Genomic DNA, 21,730 nt, shown 5'->3' on the forward strand with positions numbered 1-21,730 from the left:
TCCATTTCTAGAAATGCTCCATCTTATCTCCAGAAATATTCCCCCTCATCTTCAAATGTAATCCATCTCCAGAAATGCCAGTGGTCTACTGAGGCTCCACCCTAACTCCAAGAATGTTCCACTTCCAGAAATGCCACATCCCATCTCCAGAGATGTTGCATCTCAGCTCCAAAAATACCTCATCTTCAGAAGTGCCCTATTTTATTTCCAGAAATACTCCAGCATCATCTTCAAAAACACACCACTTCCAGAAGTATTCTAGTTTCTCTCTAGAAAGATTCCATTTCCAGAAATGTTCCATCTCTAGCAATGCTTGGAATCCAGAAAAGCCTCATCTTTACTCCTCAAAAATGCCCTCTCCCATCTCCAGAAATGCTCTCATTTCATCTTCAGAAATGCCCCTCCTCCAGAAATGCTTTTCATCTCTTCTCTAGAAACGTCCTCATCCTGTCTCCAGAAACACCATGTCTCATTTCTAAAAACATTCCATATCTGGAAATGTTCCAGCTCATATCTGGAAGTGTGCATGGCATCTCCAGAAAGGTCTCTCCATCTGGTCCAGATGCTGCAGAAACACAAAGATCCACTTCCTTCTATATCTCCTACAGAGAAGCTAAGCAGTGACTGGGCCTCCTCCCCGCCTGTTCCTCTGTTCCTTGGGACCTCTCAGCCATCTGCTGGGCCTGCTCTTATCCCAGAGCAAGGACAAAGTCAAGAGCAGTGCTGGCAGGTGCCAAGGTCTCTGGGAGGGAGAGCATGAATGGTCAGGGTTTGGAATGACTGAGAGCCTCCCAGGTCTGACCTGGGGGCAGGGGCCATGAGAGGAGCCTCAGGTGGGAAAGAATGAACCAGGACAGAGGTGGTGGGGGTCTCAGCACAGCTCCCTCCAGACACGTTCTAGCCACAAACACCTCCACTGGCCCAACTGCACATACAGTTCACAGTCAATACCCACACAGCCCAGAAATGTCCCCCCATCCTCGAGGGCCATGCACAATGCATACTCACAACATGGATATCCACACTCAACCCTTGAAGCCCCACCCACGCAAGTACACACACCATACACAGATGCACACACATAACACAGATACACAAACAAGTCCACTGTCACACATCACACACCACACACACAATCACAGTCCCCTACATTCCTCAGGCCTTTTGTGAGCCAAGTTCAGGGGACACCTAGGGGCAGAAGCCCTGTCAGTCCCTCCAACCAGGCTGGGTTGGCAAGATAGGGCCACCTCAGAACTGCCGTCAGGAGATACACAGCCCTAGGCACTTTGCGCTTAGAAGGTACCACAAAAGAGAGGAAGGCACAGGTTGGGCATCTGCTTGCACACCTACCCACCTAAGATGGGGCACTCACTACCTCCTGGAGCAGCCCAGGCCACTTCTAAATCACTTCTGAATGACAGGAAGTGTGTCTTTGGGCTGGGCACGGTGGCTCACGCCTGTAATCCCAGCACTTTGGGAGGCTGAGGCAGGTGGATCACTTGAGGTCAGGAGTTTGAGACCAGCCTGACCAACATGGTGAAACCCCGACTCTACTAAAAATATTAAAAAAATTAGCCGGGCGTGGTGGCGCATGCCTGTAGTCCCAGCTACTTGGGTGGCTGAGGCAGGAGAATCACTTGAACCCAGGAGGTGGAGATTGCAGTGAGCCAAGATCGTGCCACTGCACTCCAGCCTGGGTAACAAGAGCGAAACCCCATCTCAAAAGAAAAAACAAAACAAAACAAAACAAAAGGCTGGGCGTTGTGGCTCACATCTATAATCCTAGGACTTTGGGAGGCCGAGGCGGGTGGATCACCTGAGGTCAGGAGTTCAAGACCAGCCTGACCAACATGGTGAAACCCCATCTCTACTAAAAATACAAAATATTAGCTGGGCGTGGTGGTGGGAGCCTGTAATCCCAGCTACTCGGGAGGCTGAGGCAGGACAATTGCTTGAACCCGGGAGGCAGAGGTTGCAGTGAGCTGAGATCACGCCATTGCACTCCAGCTTAGGCGACAGAGCAAGACTCCGTCTCAAAAAAAAAAAAAAGAAAGTTTCTCTTTGGATGAAACTGAAACCTTTCTATGTCACCTCTGTCCACACAAGCAAGTCCTGCTCTCTGGAGGTGCAAAGCCCATGTCCTGTTGAGATTTCAAACAGATTCTCTCCTCCCTGCCCCATGTCAGGCGGGAAAGGAGAGGGGGATGGCTGTTCTTGGGGAATGGGGCCTGGAAATAGCTTTGTGGAGGGTGAGCTGGCGTCGCAAGCTGGTGTCAGAACACACAGATATGCACACACTTAGATGTACAAACATGCAGGCACAGACATGTGCCCCTGTGTGTGTCCAAGGAGCTCACACGCAGACACGCAGGCAGGCATGTATTACACCTACACGTTCTGACCCACACATAGGAAAGCAGGTGTGGGCCCACTGGTCTGCACCAGGTCTGTCCCTGACACCTCTGCAGTGGAAGTTCTTGGAGCCTTCAGGTAGGTGGCAGGGAAAAGGGGCTCTGTCTCCATGACCCCCATTCCCAGCAGCCTTGGTTAGCTCTGGTCTGCTCCCACAGGAGGATAAGTACCATTTGTTAGGCCTTCCAATTTAGAATCAGCCACAATTAACTGGAACCTCCTTAACATCCCCCCAACTTTTTATTTTTTTGAGACAAGGTCTCGCTCTGTCACCCAGGCTGGAGTGAAGTGGTACAATCTTGGCTCACGGCAGCCTTGACCTCCCGGGCTCAGGTGTCCCTCCCACCTTAGCTTCTGGAGTAGCTGGGACCACAGGCACCCACCACCATGCCTGGCTAAATTAAAAAAAAAAAATTGTAGAGAGAGGGTCTCGCTATGCCAAGCCCCTTTTTTGGTCGTTGGGGGCTAAAGGCAGGCGTGAACAGCACTTGAACATGCCCTTCAGTTTGCCTTCTATGTGGACCCCTTTGTCTGATACCTTCCAACTAGCCAGTGCTTGACTAGAAACAAGGCTTCCACGTCTGCCCTCACGCATCCTCCTCAATCCCTCCCCCTGTCCCGGATGCTCATTTTCTCTCTGCCTAGACCTCCCTCCTCTAGGAACCAAGATCCTCACCCAAAAACGTGAGAAAAATAAACCAAGCAGTGGAAGACGAATCAGAACATACACGTGGTCCCAGGGCCCAAGATGGCCAGACCTTTGCATTGGGTGGTGAGGGAGCCCCGGGTCTCCCAGCCCCCAGGAGCAGCCAGGTCTTCTGCAGAGGCTTCTGCATTGGTATTCTCTGTCCCTCACAGCCCAAATTACACTGGCTCTCCTGGGACCCTTTTATCGCACGTTGTCACTTCAGCAAAAGGTTATGTACGAGAACATGGAAATCCCTCCCGCATATTAACTAAAGGAGCATTTTAAAAAATGCACCAGAGAAAGAAGCCCACCTAAGAGCCAATTTTTCCAGTGTCTTAGAGAGAACGAGCACTGGACTGGGAGTCAGGAGTCGGAATTCTTGTCAGGGTCCTGCCCTTACTGGGACCTGGGGCATGCCATGTCACTTCCCTGAGATCCAGTGTTCTCATCTGCTGAAAATGAGAATAAAAGCACCCACAATGGTGCTATATCAGGGATGCTGTGAGGGTCATCTGAATGCCTGGAATGAATGAATCATCTTATAGAACAAGCAGAATCTGATTGGTGTTAGCATTCAGGCATTGCCAACCAAGTACTTAACAGGCAAGGAGAACATGGTATTATTCCCCAAGCGTTCTGCGTCCTTTCACACCTCCTTATCTTTCCTCACGCAGTGCCCCGCACCTGGTGCACCCTTTCTTTTTCTTTCTGGCCTGGAGAATTCTCAGAAAACACTAAGACCCAGTTTGGAATCAGTTTCTCAGTTTTGACATTTACTAGATGAGCTTCAAAGATATAATCTGCCTCGGATCAGGGAAAGCCAGGATGCCAGGGCAGGAACCCAGGTCTAAGCAGGGTGGCAAGCTCCAGAGTGCCAGGGCCCAGCTGGCACATGAGTGGGAACTACAGGGAACCAGGTGACTCAGAAGGTGGCAGCCTCGTGGCAGCTCTGCCAATAGTGCCCTGTGGGTGTGTGGCCCTGCAATGCCGACCTGATTTTTTTTTCAGGGAAGCAAAATGTAGAATTTTTATGTGAAATCCAATGTTATTTTTAAAAGCCTGGGCTGGCCAAACAGCGCCCACCTGGGGGCATTGCCAGAGGACAACCTCTGGCCTGTGTGCTCAAGCCCTGACCTCTCTGTGGAAGAGATGGTAGAGGAGGTGGCAGGCTCTGCACGGGGCATGGGAGAGTGAGGGTCTTCCAGGCAGGGCCAAGGGGACAGGCAGGAGCAACAAGCTGGGCAGCAGCACTGCACGAAGCAGGTTTAACTGGTGAGGAGAAGGCTGACTGCCAGACAGCAGTAGCCTCTGGACCTTGGTGTGCTCTTCTGTCAAATGGGGATGATAATAGAGCCCAGCTCCGGCAGGTGATGAGAGGAGTGTGCCAGGAGCTCCTGGCATGAGAACAGGCTCAGTTGGGACCTGTAGGATGAATGAGGGAGGAAGAGATTCTTAAAGAAGCCTGCAAACCCCAGAAGAACACAAGCCCTTTATAGAGGAGATACCCAAGGAAGGACGTCACCTGCCTGGCATCACACAACAGGTGACTAAGTGAACGGCAGATCCAGTCACCACAGTGTGACCCTTGATCCCATCCCCCTCCCCCAGACAGAAGGCCACAAACATGGGGAGTGTCCTGAGGGGTACTAAGGTCTTCCCTGCCCCAACCTGTTCCTACTTCAGGCCTGTGGCCTGCCCGGGACTCTGCCATCAGACAGCCTCTGTCTGAGTTAAGCAGTGCCTTCTTCTCAGTAAGGAGGCCAACACTCCCAACACAGCCCAGGGTTCAGCCGCAGGCTCACTTCTTACCAGCCATGGGCCTTAAACCGCAGTTGCCAGACCTTTCCAAGCCTCAGTTTCTTCATCTGTAAAATGGGGATGGCAGGAACCTTTCACTGGCAAGGAGGGTCTGAAGACTGGAAACAGCAAAGTGCCCAGGGCTGGGCACCTAGGAGGCCTCACCAAGAGGAAGCTCTGAACACGATGGTTCCAGGTATCATTCTTATCCCCACCACCACCACCTCCCCAGCGATCCTCCTCCAGCCTGCGCCAAGGCTCTGGGCACTGTTCCTCCCTCTCTGTGCTGAGCTTTCTTTCAGGGAATTATAATCTGCTGAGCTTTAATTATCAGTCCCCCAGGACCATCACCTACTTCTCAATCGAGACTGAACAGTCCCTCCCAGCGCTCAGCTCACAGGGGATGCAGGGCTAGGCCGAGCTGCTCTGGGCTTAGGCAAGAGCTTGGGGAGATGGTCAGGTCCCTGCTTCCCTCTAGACCAGCATTCCAGGCCTGCACAGCAGCTCCAGGAGGAGGGAAGCTGCTCTCATCCAGCCCACACCCCAGAGGACTCAGGAGTTCTCAGGGAGGAAACTGAGGCCCCACCTGGGTCCTCTTCTGATCCTCTTGAGCCTCTCCTCATTGTCCCTGTGTGTTCCCACTGCCAAGACTTTGCTCCAGCCGTGCTCACTGCCCAGAGCACCCGTCTTTTTCCACTGCCTTCAAGATAAAACCCTTCAAGCAGTCAAGGCCCAGACTCCTTTTTGGCCTCAGTCCCTGCCTCCGCCTCCCCAATCCCACCTGCTCGCCACCCACATCCCCAGGCCTCTGGCATGCTGTGTCCTGCAGCCAACACCCTTCCTTCTGCAGCAAAATGCTTCCCCTTGGAGACCCAGCCCCTGTCCCTTTGGGTGCCTTCGCCAGGGCATCTGGGCCAGAACCTTGGGGCCATCAGCAGACACTGTGGAAGGACTGAAGGGAATGAAACACAGCCTGTAAATGAGGCATGAATCAGATGTGCAGGACAGGCCTGGCCGCCGGGCACCCCAAGTGCAGGGTCAGGCTGACCTGGTTCAGGCTGGTCCCGATACCCTATGTGTATGGCCCCTCTGCTCCCACGTCCTCTCCTCTAGGAGGGCTACCAAGGGCTGGGTGGGTATGAGAAGCATACCAGGCTGGCACCATGCCTGGCGCTCTGGCAGTTCCCAGCTCCTGCAGAGCCTGCCTCCTTGGGCATCACCTGCCCTGCTGCCTAGAAAGGGCTCTCTCTCGGCCACTCAGGGACTCTAGCCCAAGGTCCCAGGCTGCGAGTGGGCCCGAAGTAAGGCCCCTGTGGCTGGGACACCCATAGAAGAGTGGCACCGGCAAAGCTTCTCTGCCTCTCTGCCCCGTGCCACCCTTGGAAAGGCCTACTCCAGCCTACCCTCCTGGGCCAACAAAGTCTCATCTTGTGCCTCGGTCCCCCAGTCTGGTGACAGCACCTCATGTGACACCCCAGCCTTGGCAGGGCCTCACTGGCCTAGACTTGGGCAGAGGAGCTCCCCTCTGGGAGCCCCAGCTTTGCCATCCCTGCCCCACTTGTATTGCAGGATGGTCATAGTGATCACTGGGCAGCAGCAATGAAGCCAGGAGGCTGCACTAGTGGCCCCAGGTCTAAATCTGGTTGTAGGGGCGCTGCTGAATTAGGTGACAACATGTACAGACCAGGAAGTATCATGTCAACATCTGAATCCTGTTCCTGAGACAGTGGGCAACAGGCGCCATGGGCTGCATCCCCATGGGCTGCCCTGGCAGAGCCGAGCTACCGCGCCCCATGAGGGCCAGGCAGCCACCACAACCCCATCAGCACTGCCTGCTGGCCCTGTGGGGCCTAGGGGTGGGTGGCCTCTGCATTATGCAAACATGTGTTCATCTTCTGATCACTCCTCCAAGTAACATGTTTGCATTTTAATCAGGGCCTTCCATGCTCTGACCTCGGCAGTGACTAACGGAAGCATTTCAGGCCCTGGGAAGGGCAGGAAGGGGATATTTAGCAGGAAGGCAGATACCAACATCACAAAAACTGTTCTCCTGAAAAGTGGCATCTTGCAGGGATGACCCAGCGCAGGCAGGGTCTCTCTGCCTGCTTCAGTGCAAAAGGCTTTTTGTGGAATGAGTGAACATCTGCCTGCCTCTCTCCCAGTTCTGCCTTGGGGAACAGGTGGATGCTGACTTCCTGTTCTGCCCGCCCCTCTGATGCCTCATGATACTGTTTCTGGCTTCTGCTAAGATGTGGGACCAGGTTCAGCAAATCTCACTAGGACCTACCCCAGCAGAAACATCTCTCCCTTCTCCCACTCTACCTTTGCTAACATAGCCTCAGGTGGGTCCAATGAGCATCTTTGCCCCCTAGAGGCTCATGCTGAGATGACAGTCACTTGAGCCCCAGAGTGTCTCCTAGAAAGCACTGAAATGTGACAGTGTGTGTCCCTCCCCAGAAGCCAGCAAACCCAAGGCATGTGGCAACACACAAGTGCCCTGAACGGATGGACAGGTGCACAAATGCACAAATGGGGCTCTGTGTGCATTCCAGGGCTGCCAGGCACTTGAACAAACTTGACCTGGTTTTCCTTACTCTCTTGTCAGTCCTCTCCGGAAAAAGCTATGATCCCCATCATACAAAGGGGAAACTGAGGCTCAAAGAAGCAGAAAAAGCCCCCGCTCATGGCCAGCGATCTCACTTGCTTCTGGGTGTGGCCAAGCCACAGTGGGTCTCCTCCTCTTGGAGAAGCTGGGCTCAGGGAACACAGAGGTGGCACATGGGTGGGTGGGAGTGGGCAGAGGTATGGCAGCAGGCAGGTCCCACAAATGCTGAGATCTGCCACGCTTGTGAACCCCGCAACACCTGATGCTGGGGTGGAGGTGGAGGGTCGCCTGGTTTATTGTTACTACTACTCCTTTCTACCACCGTAGTCCTTACAAGGCTTACAGCAGACAGATAACCAGGCAAGGCCCATCGTGACCAGGCCCAGACTCCTTCCAGAAAAGACGTGGCACAGGTACCCAGCAGTGTGGATACAGTGTCTTGAGCCTCACGGGGCACCTGTGGCTGGTCTGCTGCGGAACCATGAGCCGGTGTTGGGGAGGAGCGAGGTGGGGAGAGGCAGGCCTTGCCCAGGTTGGCAGAGGTGACCTGAGTCAGCCCAGGGCTGCTCCAGGCTAGTGAGTCATCCAGCTCCCCACGTGAATGGACATCGCAGCTCCCCAGCCCTGTGCTGCTCGGACCTCAGAAAGGAACCACCTCAGGGGTGCCATGGAGAAGGTCTTGTCATGGTAGGCCCCAGCATCCCAGGGGTCCTGCAGAGGTAGGGGCTCATGGTGGGAATCTGGGGGCAGCTAGGAGCTATGAAGGGCATCTGCGCCTTGGGGTCAGAGGACTGGGTCCAATCTGGGGTTCCCAACTCCTGGCTGCATGACCTCAAGCACGTCACTTCTCTGTAAAACTGGAACCACAAGCGCTGACTTGCAGGATCTGTGCAAACAACAAGCTCAGTGCCTGGCATATGAGTGGAGATCCATGGGGCTGGGTGGCTGCCACCCACTCCCGGGATCTCAGAGACCACCACCGGAAGAGTCCCTAAAATTCAAAGGAGAAGCTCCAATCAGACTTGGGCACGTGCCCCTAAACACCTTCCCACTTGACTCCCCCAGCCTGTGCTCCCCTCCGTGGGCTGTGGCTCCACCTGGCTGTGCCCTGCCATTGGACCCTACCCCATTTTGCATCCTCTGCTCTCAGCCTCTTCCTCTCCCTGGCTGGGGGATGTGAGCAGGAATGGCTCAATCAGGATATAATCGTTTTTAATTAACGTGCGGATCATTTCACAGCCTGATCTCCTTGGAGACCAGAGGGAAGACGGTCTTTTAAGATTTTCTTTTGCCTCCCTCAACCCCACCCCTCCCTGTCGAAGGCCTTCCCCCACTTTGCCCACCCAGCCACAACCTTGAAGCAGCACAAAAGCCTGATGCCTGGATCCCTCCTGGGGCCATTAGGAGGAAACAGTGTGCTCATACACAGACATGCACACACATGCACGCGTGCGCACACACACGACTGAGCTTGGGGGCACCCTCCCTTATCCCCAGAAATGCACAAATAGGATCAGAGACTGACACCACAGAGGGGACACACACAGGGACGGACACACACACACACAGAGGCACGCATGCACAACACATGCCCAAGCTGGAAGGCACACAAACCCCTTAAGAAATACACAAGCAGGATCGGAGGCACACAAATGTGCACACATACACAAACACACCACAAAAAGAGAGGCACCCTGGGTACCCTGGGCACAGGCACACCACACACACAGACATGCACAAACAGACGTGCACACACAGATGCACATGTCCATGGGGGCACATCCAAGCACAGAGACACACCGCAGAAATGTCCAAATGCTCACACTCACAGCAGGTTTCTCTCAACCTGGATGGTTGGTGTGCTGCAGGGAAGGGGGCAGAAAGTCCCTGTCCTCTGATGGGGAATCAGAGCCACAATTACCCTGTCCCCCACAAGCACCCCTAAGCCTCTCCCCTGGGGTGCCCTGCCACCTGCCCCATGAGGGACCTACTGAAATAGAGAAGTCACCACCCCTAGGCCTTGCCTCCTTGACACCCACATGGCCAGAGCTTCCCACCTCTGGCCCCCAAACAGCTGTTCCACCAGGCCCTGCACAGCCCACCCAGATGGCCAGCTAGACACCCCCACTGGGAGAAATGCCACCCAGCCACTTCCCCGGGTGCCCCCTGAGACCCTCAAGAAGATGAGGGGGCTTTCTCTCTTTTTCTTCATTTCACTTACATCTTTTTTCTCTTTTCCTCGTTTATCCTCCCCCCATTTTCTTCCTTACAACTCCCTTCCCACTTTTCTAATCCCTTGCTTTCTCTCCTACTGTCTCTGCTTCCACTCCTTCTTCCCTCTCTCTCCTTCCCTTCTCCCCAGGGGGTCTCCTGGTGCTTCCACTCCTTCTTCCCCCTCTCTCTCCTTCCCTTCTCCCCAGGGGGTCTCCTGGTGCTTCCACTCCTTCTTCCCTCTCTCTCCTTCCCTTCTCCCCAGGGGGTCTCCTGGTGCTTCCACTCCTTCTTCCCCCTCTCTCCTTCCCTTCTCCCCAGGGGGTCTCCTGGTGCTTCCACTCCTTCTTCCCCCTCTCTCCTTCCCTTCTCCCCAGGGGGTCTCCTGGTGCTTCCACTCCTTCTTCCCCCTCTCTCCTTCCCTTCTCCCCAGGGGGTCTCCTGGTGCTTCCACTCCTTCTTCCCCCCTCTCTCCTTCCCTTCTCCCCAGGGGGTCTCCTGGTGCTTCCACTCCTTCTTCCCCCTCTCTCCTTCCCTTCTCCCCAGGGGGTCTCCTGGTGCTTCCACTCCTTCTTCCCCCTCTTTCTCCTTCCCTTCTCCCCAGGGGGTCTCCTGGGGTGAATCTCGGGCCAGAGAGAGATTTCAAGGTGCACCCCATCCCCCACACCACTCCTTCACACCTCATATCTGTGCCAACACCTGCCTCTGCTCCTGAACAGATCCAACGTTAGGTCTCTGACAAGTAAACTGAGGCATGGGGCAGGGACGCAACCACTAGGGTCCCCAGAGACCTACAGTCCCACCCCCTCACTGCATCTGCTTTGGATCCTCAGCTTTTTGTCTGGAGAATGGGATGGCAAAGAGGAAGGGGAGCTGTGGTGGGTAGGTGGGGTGGGCAACAGGGAGCCTGTAGTTGCCAGATCCTGTGAACACACCCAGTCGGGGGTGGCCCAGGAGGGCCGAGACGCCTGTCTGGGGCTCCAGCTGGTGGCACCAGGGGTAAGCTTGGGGTCTCAGTACCCCCGTCTGTGAAATGGGGAGGGTCGGCCTTAAAGACCTCAGGAATCTTTTCAGATGCGAAAACCAACATGGCAAATCAGTAGCTGGGTCTTCGCTGCTGCATAGCCCAGCAACTGCTGTGTGACCTTGGGACTCGCTTCCCCTCTCTGGGCTCTGGCTTCTTCTTCTGTCAAAGGAGGGAGGTCAGATAGGTGATTCATTGCCAAGGCTCTTTTCGGCTCTGATGGAAGGTTCTAGATTGTGGGGAAGGAAAAAGTGTCCCATTTATCCAGGGAAAACTAGAGAAGCCGTTTCTCCCACTGCAGGCAGTCGGAGCCTTCGGCATCAGCAGCGGCATTTTGAGCAAATCATTTTAAATATCAAGAAAAGCTCTCTATATAAAATATATCCACTACATCATTCATCAGGAACATCCAGAATGTTGGACAAAAGGGGAATATTAAGTAAATTATGGTACATCCACTTGATTGGAAAAGCCTGAAGACATTAACCATGGTGTTTATGAAGCATTGGTTACAAAACAGGAAAAGGCTCACATTATGCCGGCAAAGCAAGCAGGATATACATCTGAATATAGAGAATGACGACAAAGTCTTTAAAAAACAAACCAACCACCGAGTCGAAAAGGACTGGGAAGAACTACATCAAAATACTAACATTGTCAGAGCCCTCTAAGACTGTCAATAACCTTCTTTTTCTTTTTTTTTTTTTTTTCAGCTTTTCTGTGAACGCTATTTTACAATATATATTTCAAAAAGGTTTAAAAAAAACCACAAAGGCTAGATGCTTCCAATTGAGAAACTTTCCCTTTTCATTCATTCATCACTGATTCATTCACTCTGTTTAGCTGGACAAATACAGGACACTGTGAGTGTCTGCTGTGTGCTAGGCCCTGGGGGCTCTAAGGAAGATAGGAAGAAAAAGGTTCTTGAAAACAGAAACTCGAGGTCTGGGGAAGGGAAGGCAGCCCCACAAATAAGGGGGTTGTGCCATGGGGCATGAGCAGCAGTGAATCCCTGCTGGTTTCAGTCCTGCCTCCCAGAGCCTCACCCAGGCCTCCCTCACCCACTAGGGTCTCATGGTCCAACCTATGGGTCAGATACCCACCCTTAATGGCCAGGCCTGCAGCCGAGTGGATGTGTGGGAAGGGTGGGGAGCAGGGCAAAGGCCTGCTCAGGAGCCTGGGCAAAGGGTAGAAGGGCCTCTCCCTTCCCTCTACCCCAGACCCATGGCGACTTCCCTTCCAGTTTCCGATGGCCCTGGCTTGTAACCCCTCTTCCCTCCGGGCCACAAGGCCACTGCCTTGCTGCCTGACCCTCTCTGGGCTCTGATTTCCGACTCCCACAAGGTCCCTGAACAAGGCACCACCCAGCCAAGTCCTGTCGGGCTTTGAAGGGGTAGTCCAGGGTCTAGAATCTGCTAGCTTCAGTCAGCCAGTGTCATGCTGTTAGCATGTCAGAGGGTCCAACAATGTTTCCCTGCTGTGTGGGGGCTGACAAATTTCTGGGGGAGGGTTAACTCTTTCTATTCCTGGACCAAGAGACAGAACAGTCTGAACACAGTCTAGCTGCCCCCCTCCCTCTCAAAAGGTGCCTCCCCTCTCCCCCAGGAATTCTCTTTTTAAGTAGAGAGAGGAATTGCCTTCCCCTGCCTGGGTTGCCAGCTTCGTGTCTCTGGACCTGGCTCTCTACCCCAGGAAGAAAAAGGGGAGGGGGCACCTTGATAGCCTGCCTGCTTGCCTGGGAATCCAATTAAGGCTGATTTCCACGGGCTCTCCACTCCCCCAACGCCAGTCCAGCTAGCCCTTCGCTCTTCCACCTCTCCCCTTCCTCTGCATCCCCTGATGGAGCAAAAGAATCTGGGGGCTTCTGCGTGCCGGGAAGCCTCTGACCCCAGTGGTCCCCCCTTGGATTGAGTCCCCGCCTCAGAACTGCGGTCCCCAGAAATTTTCTGGGCTAGCATTCCCTTCCCATGGCCTCAATGGGAAAGGAGAAGTTCCCACCACTCTCCTCCTCCTTCATCCTCCCCTCCTCCCGGCCCTGAGGGAGGGGGCGAGGCGTCCGGATCTCCGGGTCACCGGAGCAGCGTCTGCTGAGGATCGCAGGAGACAAACACTTCGTCACACAAGCACAGCACCCTCGGGATCACCTCTTTCAGCCCGCATTGTACCAGAGGGGAGGAGGCTGAGGTTGGAGGGGCCCTCGACGTGCCTGAAGTCACCAGCCAATCACCAAACCCAAGAGGGGCTGCCATCCACGACCCCTGGCCGCGAACCCAAGCCCGCCGCCTTCGCCGCGCCCACCCCCCAGCCCCCTCCCTGCCCCAGCGCCATCCCAAGTCGACGTCTCTAACCAAAACAAGCCCCTCCCCCAGGAGCCCCCTCCCCCTGCCCGAGGCCCAGGGTCAGCAACCCCAGGAGGGACCTCCTCCCCACCCCACTCCCCCACGGCAGAGGTGCGAGATTTCATTGTCAGCCTGGCCACTCGACCGCGCGTGAGACTGGGGCGCAGGGCAGGGGGGCCACTGGGCAGGCTCTCGTGCGAGGAGTGGGGAGGGGTCTCCAGGGGAAGTGTTTGAAGCCGCTCCTGCAGCTCTGTCCAGATCCGGAAGCCGCCGGCGAAGGGAGGAAGGCGGGGGTGGGGAGAGCGCGACCTTAAGCGCTGGCGGGCGGCGAGGAGGGGCCGCAGCGGCCCGAGGAAGCGCCCGGAGGCGTCAGGGGCGCCGAGTCCCCAGGGAGGCCGCGCTCCCGGGAAGTTTCCCACCGGTTGCCCGGAGCAGGATCGCCCTCCCCGGTCCGACCAGCTTCGGGGCGCAGATTGCGAACTTGAACAAAACTCCTTCCTTCTCTGGCATCTCTCGCCTCCCCATCCACGGCCACCAGCCCCGCCATCTCAGCCCCATGCCTTCCGCCAATACCACAGTCGTCAAGACCGCTCACCAATGCTTTGTGGAGGAAAGGGGAGGGGGGAATCCCCAGCACAACCAAACTGCGGCCAAAAGCAGCCAAAAAAAAAAAAAAAAAAAAAAGGAAAGAAAGAAATTCCTTCTTCTGAGACCGATTCCCTCAACCAGCGTGGAAAACCCCCTAACAGGCAAATCCGCAACTCCAGCCAAGATCCTGGCGCCGCGGGAGGGGTGTCCGCGGCCGGCGGCGACCCCAGCCTGCAGCCCCGGGCTCGGGGCAGGTCTGCGCGCGGCGGCGGGCCGGGGGCTCGGGGAGCCCTGGCGCCCACAGCGGCCCGCCGAAGACACAAAGCTCCGCCGCCAACAATACCTGCGGGCTCCTCCTGGGTCTCCCGGGCGCCGGCGCTGCGCGTCTCGCCGTTTCCCTTTCCCCTGCCGTCTCTCTCCTCCTCTCGCGCACGCTCTGCCTCTCGCCTCTTCCAGAACGCGGTGGCCAGACGAGATCCTTGGGAGAAACAAATGTGAGCGCTCGCACGATCCCTTTCTCTCGCCAGCCGCTCGCAGCGGCCCCAGGCTCGCTCCTTTCCCTCGCGCTCCCGCGCGCGCCGCGCCTCTCGCGCCCCGCGCCTCTCGCGCCCCGCGTTTCCTTCTTAGCAGCCCCTGCGAGCGCCCTCAGTAGCCATTATTCACAGGCTGCCGGGGGACAGGAGGTAATTAGAGACGGCCCCGTGGCCGCATCCACTCGGTAAGCGCGGTGCTGGCGCGGGGCGCGCGCGGGGAGGGGCGCGCGACGAGGGGGCTTGGCTGCGCGCAGCCCGCGCCCCAGACGCGGGGGAAGGGAGGAGGAGGAGGGGGCAGGGAAGGAGGAGGCGGGCGGGGGAGCGAGTGATGAGCTCGGAAAGGGAGCGGGAGGAGGGGGCGCCGGGGAGACGCTCCCTTGGCTCTCACCGCGGGGCCTCGGGGTCACCGGCGGCGAGGCTCCGACGCGCTTAGGGACGGGGGGTGTGAGTGTAAGAGTGTGCGCGCGCGCGCGGGCGTGTGTATATCAAAGATAGAGGAGGGGAGGGAGGGAACGCTTTAATATTTTTCCAGTGACTTACGAGCCTGCGGGTGAGGTCTTGGCTGTGCGTTTAGGTCCGTGTGTGTATCAATGTGGCTGTATATTTCTGGTCTGTCCTACGAGTGAATGTCACGGGGCTTGGGGGGTGTCTGGATACAAGCTAGTGAATGTGTTTCTGGGTCTCAGCTTGACTGAATGATGCGGCGCTGCGTGGGGTTGTGTCTGTGCGATTGTTTATAGGGGGGTTGTGTGACTCCGTGAGGTACTGCGTGGGTGGGATTGCGCCTGTGTGCGGTTGTGTGTATATGGGATTGTGCCTGCGTGGGGCTGAGTGTCCGGAAGGCAGTTGTGTGGCCATGTGGGCCTGTTTGCGAGTGGGCTTGTGGGTGTGTGGGGCCGTGGGGCTGCGCATGTAGGGGCAGTGCGCCTGTGCGGGGCTTTGGGTTAACGAAAAGGGCTGTGGTGGGTATCTGCAGGCAGTTGCGTGTGTGGCTGGATCTGCGTGGGGTCTGAGGCCTGGCGGGTGGGGGTTAGTCCTCCTGGCGTCGGGGATTGCACCGCGGCAGAAGAGCCGCTTAAGGCGCGAACAGGCAGCGCCGGGGTCGCGGCGCAGCGCGACGTGTAGTAGCGGTGGGGCGTAGAGAGAAGGCGGAGAAGAGGGGGGCCTTCATCGCGCGCCTCCCCTCGCCGCATCAGAGACGCAGCTTGGAGATCCTGCCACTTGCCGGCCCCGCGGTCCTAGAAGCACAGGGTTTGGGGGACCCTACCCAGCTGGGGGAGACGCCTACTGGCCGGGAAGGCAGCGAGAACTGAGACTCGATGATTCTGGGGCAGCACAGAAGCACGCGGCAAGGACCGCCAGGAGAGGTGGGTCGCGGCCCGGAGGCAGCCGAGAACTAGGCCGAGACAAAGAAGAGCGGGACCGGGGACCCTGGGGCCAAACCGCGCCTCTAGGTTTCCCGGCGGCCGAGGGGAGCGCGCTCAAGGGCCGGCGCCTGGAGCCTGGCAGAGGTGGCGCGGGCCCCTCTTCGCTGTAGTCCCAGCAGCCGCTCCAGAGCCCTGGGGGCACGTAATTACGCGCCCCAGGGCAGGGCCGCGGTGAGGGGGGTTCTGAGTGCGGCTGGCGGCGCCGAGCCCGGGGGCTGTGATTGAGCGCTCAGCTGGCCCGCCCCTCTCCCGGCCGCTCACCGCCCACGCATTCATTCATTCATCCATCCATCCGTCACTGCATCCACCCACCTTTCTATCCATCCATCTACCGGATTTACTGCACCAGGGGTCACACAGATGTGTCAGCCCTGGCTCGTCCCACCACTTTCTCCAGCTGGCCAGTGAGTCTGTCTCATTCTTCTCGGCCTCCACCTCCACTTCCTCCTACTCAGGCCCCTCTGCTCTGGCAGGAGCACACCGACCACCTGTCACACTTGGGTTTTGCTGCTCAGTGACATCCCAATCTCCCCTCTCCACCTACTAAACCCCCACCCTGCCCATACTAAAGTCTCTATACATCCTACACCCAACCCTGCCCATCATTACATGCCAGGTGGGCCTCGGGCACCTTTTTTCTGGCATTCCCTGAAGCCTGGTAGCAGCCCTCCCTACCAGAAATGAATCCCTAAGGTCCTGGGCAGCCCCACCCCACTCTGGGCTCCCCGTATTTAAAATGTCAGGCTGTTTAGTCTCTGTCTTCAATATCTGTCTTGGGGACCAGGGTCGCTCAACCCTGAGGCTGCTGGGTGAACCAGGAGATGTGCATTGTGTATACCATTAAGGTGGCAATGGAAAAACTCAAATGCCCACTGGGGATCACCAACCTGGCTGGAATGTCTTCCCTCCCCTCCTCAGTTTGAGTGATGAGGAGGAGAAAAGTCCCCCAGGTGGCTGATGACAGCCGACACAATCAGGTCCCCACCAACTCCTGCCCTCAGTCCCAGCCTGTTGCCCCACTCACCACATTGCCCCTTGCAGTTCCTGAATTCAGCAGGCACACTCTCACCTTAGGACCTTTGCACTTGTTGATCCATCTGCCTGGAATGCTGTTCCCCACCTTCTAATATACCACGTAATTTACATATTTATGTTATCTGGTAGGTATTTTTGTCTGTTTGTTCCTTGGTGTATCTTCCGTATTTGGAATGGTTCCTTGTGTACATTCCATAAGCACTTGTTCAATGAATGAGTGAGTGAATACATGGAAGAATGAAGTTAAACCAAGCCCTCCTCCCATGAGCCTGACCAAGCCCAAGTTTTCTCTTCTTTGAGCCAACAGTTCCCCTGGATAAAATGGGGGTGGGGTGGAGGATGGAGAACATCAGGGCCAGGACATGTCCGAAGACTCACCTGAGGTCGCTCAGTGAGTACCCTTCACAGATTCCAGGTCGCTCAGTGAGTACCCTTCACAGGTTCCAGATTCTGGGGATGGGTATAGAGGGATGGGATGGTAGTGGGTGGCTTGTCTCAAAAAAGGGCAGAGCCTGTCATTTGTTCCAGGGGCCTCTCTTGTTCCCGGGCTCCCTGGGGACTCCCTGGAGCTCCTGGGGCAGTGGTACGGAGGGGTCTTGATTCAGCAGGGCTGCCATTCACATCTGCCAGAGGGTGATGGAAACCCTGACCTGGCCAGGGCCCTTCCACAAGTGGTATCATGGAGAGTCACAAGACAGTACCCCAAGGTCAGGATCTGACCATCCCCTAGAGGAGAAACCCAGGCTGAGAGCCTGCAAAGAACTTGCCAAGACCACAGCAACACAATCGGATCCCATCTGACTCTCAATTTCAAGATTCCTTGCTCACCTCCACCAAGCACAGTGCATGGCGTGTGGCAGTGCAGCAGAATGGAGTGGCAACCTCACAATTCAAACCTAAGTGTGCATGGACCCCAAAGCCTTGCTTACTCCATCAGACCCTACTGGCAGGATTCCATGGGATCATGGTGCCAGCAACCAGCACCCAGCACCCACAAATGTTGCTGGAACACCAGCAGAGGAGCCTCCCTGGCTGGCAGGCTTCCTGCTCCCTAGGTTCTGATTTCACCTTTCACTAAGAGTCTGCCCCAGGGGAATCAGGATCCTCCCTCCTCGCTGGGATGGTAGGGGTGCTGACAGGTTTTAAAGGGCCCAGTCATTCCTGGTGAGGTGAGGCTGTGTTCTGGAGAACCTAGGTCTGGACAGGTCAGCCCTTTTGTTTGCCAAGCACTATCTCAATAGCTGCTTTCATGCAAGTGTGTGTCCAGACGCCATTCCAGAGCTAAATAGTAAACAGGAGCTGTTGACCAGAGAGGCAGGGTGGGTAGAGGGCTGGGGACTCTAAGCAGGGTCCTAGGGAATGCAGGCAATGGAGCCAGCCAAGGACAAGGCTCGCTGACAGGCCACCAGGGACACCCAGGCGGAAACAAGGGACGGGGAGGCCCATCAGGCCAGGCTGGTACACTAAGACCCAGAAGTCACATTCAAGCTCAGCCCTGGTCTGGTAAGCCTCACGCTGGAAGCCTGCAGGCCTGAGGTCAGATGTGGGCCAGGTTTTAACATCTATTCCACATGTTTATTGAGTAGTGGGGCAGCAACTTCAAATCTCTATGTATCTCCCCCCGCCCCATCAGTCAGCCTCATTTCAGAGACTGGATCACTGAGGTCCAGGAAATGCACTTGCTCCCAGTCACGTAACTTGAAGGTGGCAGAAGTATGCATCCATTGGCTTGGTACATATTTACTGAGCACCTACTAGATGCCAGGCTCCATTCTATGTGTTGAGGATTCAGAGCAAGGAATGAGACAAAGCTTTCATTCTAGTCTTGACAGACAAGAAACAGAATGAATAAGTAAATGATGTAGTATGTTACCTTAGGTGAAGCGTGCTATGGAAAAATAAATAAAGCCAAGGAAGTGGGCTGGGAGCATCTGCAGGGGCTGTTTTTCTACACTGAGTGGTCAGAGCTCATACTTAAGAGCATTTGAGAACACGCTTGACACACGAAGGTAGTGAGGCATGCAGCTGTCTGGGGGCAAAGCTGTGCAGGCAGAAGGAAGAACAAGTGCAAAGGCCCTGAGGCAGCAGCCAGCCTGGGATTTTCGAGGAATGGCCAAGAGGCTAGTGTGGCTTGAGGGGAGTGAGCGGAAAGAGATGTAGGCAGAGAGGATGGGGGGCCACACCTACAGGGGCTTGCACACACACCATTGTAGGGACTTTGGCTCTTAGACTGAACGAGATGAGGCGCTTCTGCAGTGTTTTGAGCAGGGATGGGACATGCTCTCCCTTGGGTGGTCACAGTTTCTCCCTGTGAAGAGGGCAGATGTGGGGCCAGGGCAGGAGCACAGAAGCCTGCATCCTGCACTAGTCCAGGTGGGCAATGATGAGGCCTGGCCAGGGTGGGGCTGATGAGAAGGGGTCAGATTTTGGATTTATTATGAAGGCAGGGTTAGCAGGATTCGCTGATGTATCTTGCCTGAGCAACTTGCAAGGATGGATGCAGCTGCTGGGATCTGCCATTCATGCTAGTGGGGCTGGTGGGAGAGCAAATGCCTCAGGAAGGAATCCTGCCCCTCCTCAGCCTCCACTGTGCCTGCTCCAACACATTAATGCCCTTCATGCCAATGTGGTAGCTTAGAAAACTGCTGAAGAGGCCCCATTTTTAATGACTGTACCAGGAGCTGTGCCCTGTCTGAGTCAGCAGGGGGTCATCTACCCCAGTCACCTTCCCAGTTTCCCAGCCTTAATATCCCCTTTTTATGAGCATGTTGACCCAGGTCTGCAGCTGCCAGCCCTCCTGCCCCCATGGATCCGGTTTTGTCTCCCAGACCAACTGCCCACAAATATCTCCTTTGGTATACGTTTATGGAACCCACCATGTTCCAGGCGTTGTTCAGGGCACTGTGGGACAGCAGGGAACAGAACAGGCATCCCTGCCCGTGTGGGGCTGGCATGGTCCTTCAACAACTACAGCCCTGTTCCCTTTTCTCCCCATCAAAACCCTCTAATGCCAAGCACTTCCTGAGCAAGCTGGGGCTACCATGTGAAACTGAGAGCAAAACACTCGAGAAAATGCTTTTCTTTGAAAGCAAAGAGCTTGATATTTTAGCTGATGGGGGTGGAGAGCATCGGGAGTATAGAGATCCAAGTTCTCTTACATTTTTGGAACATTTTCAAATGTTCCAAACATTTGAATGTCCCCTCAGTGTCCCCACTCCCGATTCCAGGATGGAGGCTGATCTGGCCCACCCACCCCGACCCATGCAGGTTCTGGCTGGAGTGGCGGCAGAAGGCTTGCCTTGGTGGCCACCTCCCCACCACGGGAAGGGGGCGAGAGGGAGTACATCTCAGTCTCTGCCTTGGGCTGGGGTCTGCACAGGAATGCTGGTGCTGGGCCAAGACCGAGGCGTCTTCTGCCTGCCTTTGATCTGAATGACCTTTGATCTCTTCTGTCTGTAGTTTTCCCTGTCATCTGTGTGTCTGTCCATCCTTCCCTACTTGACTGCAGGAGGCCACCCCATGAGGTCAGTGCAGCTTCAGGCTCAAACAGGGCAGAATCCGAGTCTAAGCCCCCCTTGACCCCCGCTGTGGACCTTTCACTGGACATGGGCTCCAGGAAGACGGCCCCCGCCTGCAGTCCTGTGACTGGGCCTCCATGCAGCCTCCTTCTCCTGGGGCGTCCAGACTATGCGTATTCATCTTCCTTCCTCAGCGCCAGCGTCTGAGTGAAGTCAAAGCTGCTGAACTTAAAAGAGGCAAGGCCCTGGGGTTCAGAGGGCCCAGGTGGGGGGCAGGAGGCTGGCTGGGGGAAAGAGAGGACTGGACAGCTGCAAAAGAAGACAGATTGGGGGGTGGGGAGGATGACAGCAGATGAAGGAGAGGGGAAAGAAGGGTAGGAGGAGAGAGAAGGAGGGTTATAGAGCCACAGGGCTAGGCGTCAGAGGGTGCCTGAGGAAAGGCACTGAGAGGCAGGCAAGGGTCTTCTCTCAGTCTCACTTGGGAAGCACTGCCCTGCTCACCCTGGCACAGTCCTGGGCACCCTTGGTTCCTGGCTACAATCAAGCCACACACTCTGGACACACTGGGCTGACTGGGGTTCTCTGCCATGGCCATGGGAACAGCTGGGCCCAGGCCTGCTTGGTAGCAGGACCCACAGGCGCTTTCTTGCCCCTGCCCCTTGTTCCCAGGGCTCAAACTTACCCCTGGGCCAGGAAGCCACCAAGGGGCTGGGGACAGTGGTGTGGCTGAGGCCTAACCTGTCTTCTGTGCCATACAGACTGATCTGCAACTGCAGCCACAGACTGACCCTTAGCCATGGCAGCAGCCACATGCTGACTCTTGACCCTGGTCGCTGTGATCCCTCCCCAATCCCAGCAACAGACTGACTCCCAGCCTCTTCCACAAATGGACTTCTGACCTCAGGCACAGGCCCCAGCCACAGACATCTAGCCACTGCTATAGATGGACCTCTGAGCCTTACACAGCCTGAGCCTCAGCCCCGATGCTGGTGGGGCCCCCCGGTGGTGGGCATCCCGTGGGCACATTCCACCAGGCCACCCAGGGACATCGGGAGGGGCCCGCACCATGCCATCCCACCCTGAGGTAAGTGGCAACATCAGCCCCACCAGTGCCCCACGCTAAGCCCACGGGGCCGTGGTGACCACAGCAGAGTCCAGCAGCACCACACAGGAGGCCCCTCCATCCTGCCCCGGGCCAGCGTGTGTGGGCTAGACACACACGTAGACACACCCAACACAAAACACACCCAGAGTCAGACAGAATCACACAGTTACCTCATATGCAGCCCCCAGACCCTCCATACAATGTGCACTCAGACACACAGGCACCACACACATGAATAGACACAAAACCACACACACACGCACACAGACACGTGTGCACACACACGTACAGAACCCTGTCCCCCCCTCAGGCTGGGCACACACATCCAGAAACATGGGCACACACACCTGTGTGTACACACACTCATGCAATCATATAGACACGCACACACAGCTACATGCAGAGATGTATACACATATACCCATGTATACATATAAATAACACGTGC

The 21,730-nt window shown here is 56.1% G+C and overlaps 1 protein-coding gene across 4 annotated transcripts in view; it reads right to left on the reverse strand.

Moving 5' to 3' along the window:
• Nucleotides 1-21,730, reverse strand: part of RAI1 (retinoic acid induced 1) — a 130,652-nt gene that overhangs the window by 74,239 nt on the left and 34,683 nt on the right. For 2 of the 4 annotated variants that reach the window (XM_024234355.3, XM_024234357.3), the window contains exon 2: nucleotides 14,008-14,142. The exons of 1 other annotated variant lie outside the window; for it this stretch is intronic. The gene's annotated coding sequence lies outside the window, so the exon portion shown is untranslated. Of the gene's footprint in view, nucleotides 1-14,007; nucleotides 14,143-16,648; nucleotides 16,742-21,730 lie in introns of those variants that run through there. One more of the 4 variants, XM_063718048.1, reaches the window with a different exon arrangement.

The sequence above is a fragment of the Pongo abelii genome, chromosome 19, assembly GCF_028885655.2.
Source record: "Pongo abelii isolate AG06213 chromosome 19, NHGRI_mPonAbe1-v2.0_pri, whole genome shotgun sequence".
NCBI lineage: Eukaryota > Metazoa > Chordata > Mammalia > Primates > Hominidae > Pongo > Pongo abelii.